The 1,509-nt window shown below is 37.2% G+C and overlaps 1 protein-coding gene across 1 annotated transcript in view; it reads left to right on the top strand.

Moving 5' to 3' along the window:
• Positions 1-546: 546 nt before the first annotated feature.
• LOC117115298 (steryl-sulfatase-like) overlaps positions 547-1,509 on the top strand; it is an 82,705-nt gene continuing 81,742 nt past the window's right edge. The window contains exon 1 of the mRNA XM_033259029.1: positions 547-778. The gene's annotated coding sequence lies outside the window, so the exon portion shown is untranslated. The remainder of the gene's footprint in view (positions 779-1,509) is intronic.

Here is a 1,509-nt window from a genome sequence, read left to right as displayed (position 1 = left end):
TTTTCATGTTATTAATATTTTTATCATTCATTTACAGGCGAAATTAATATTATCGCCGACGATTCACAAACCTACTCTGTCTGCACAACCAACCTTTCTCCTCAGCAGTGTTGACTCTTTGGAGCCTCATGCTATAGTATAGAGTAGGCTGCTAGCAACTAGGTATAGGCCTAGATGATAGACTTTCAAAACAAAAATATAATCGTAACAAAAAAAAAATAAAGAATCATCCTCACTTTATCTTCTCGAAATAATACAGCACGTCACTGATTATAATTAATTCCAAAGTTAGGTAAATATGATTATACAGTACCGTATATGATATTTACAATGATATGTTAAAATCCCATAATTGAATTGTCCTCATGAACAGAATAATGAAAGAAAGTTTATGCAGCATCAGTGTTTTATAAAATGTTATAAAGCTATACGCGCGCACGCTGTTTGGTGACAACATGGCGCCCATGCGCCAAGTTGGCCAAACTCTCTCTATCTACGGCTCTGCAGATGGCCATAGAGTGGCGCCCTCAATCCCTTGCAAGATTTTTTGACGGTTGTGAATTTTTCTCCATGTTGGATGTGTTGATATTAATATTAATTTTTCCGTGTTCCAAATCTGAAGCTTCCGATCCGCGACATCTCCTCCTGTTTGGCTACCATTTTGTCTGCTGTAAAGTTTACATGGAAAGATGGAGCTGACTTGGCACTACAGCCTAGGCCTAGCCGGGTTTTTATAGAAAGAAATGTTTACTGACCCAGGCCCAGCTAGCCGCATGATGTAAGTCACAATCATCACTTACTTACGTATTATTAATATTATTTAGACAAAGCCTAGGTAGGACTAGACCCCATAATAATAGGCCTACGCTAGGCTAGGCTAGGCTACGTTTTACCTAGCCTAGACCTAGGTCTAGGCCTAGTAGTACTTACTTGTTTCTCAAGAGAGTCTTCTATAGTCTGATCCTCCTGGGTATAGAGGCCAATCAAAACGATACTTATGAAAAAAACATAGGGCGCAAATTTGAGTGGATGGTCAGCCAAATGGGAGTAGGCCCATATCGTCCGCTACCTATAGCGGCCGCCCTCCAGAACGGCCGCCAATGCGTGTATATGTATGGAATGCCGATGACGCATTCACAATTAATAATACAATACCGCTCGCTAAATACAAAGCTTTCGAGTCAACAAGGCCCCAGTCAACTCAGCCCGGCAGGTTAACTAGGCCCTCTTTTTCATTTTATATATAGGCCTACACACTATATAAAACTACTTAAAAAATAACTATTAAAACAATTAAATAAATTGAAGTCACCTTAAGAATTGTAAACATCATAAAAATATAATAAAACCATTGCTCCAATCAAAACTTTTGATAGATTGAAGTTCTTCTCCAATAAAGCATGGTATTCGTTTCTTATTATTATTAATATTATATATAAAGCTAGTTTGGATTTTATCTATTACATCATAATTTATGTATAGGCCATATATATTTAATTATGTATATAC

This window comes from Anneissia japonica, unplaced genomic scaffold (genome assembly GCF_011630105.1).
Source record: "Anneissia japonica isolate Jap-2015-1 unplaced genomic scaffold, ASM1163010v1 scaffold287800_len1627635_cov199, whole genome shotgun sequence".
Classification (NCBI taxonomy): domain Eukaryota; kingdom Metazoa; phylum Echinodermata; class Crinoidea; order Comatulida; family Comatulidae; genus Anneissia; species Anneissia japonica.
This window is presented reverse-complemented; position numbering and strand designations above follow the sequence as displayed.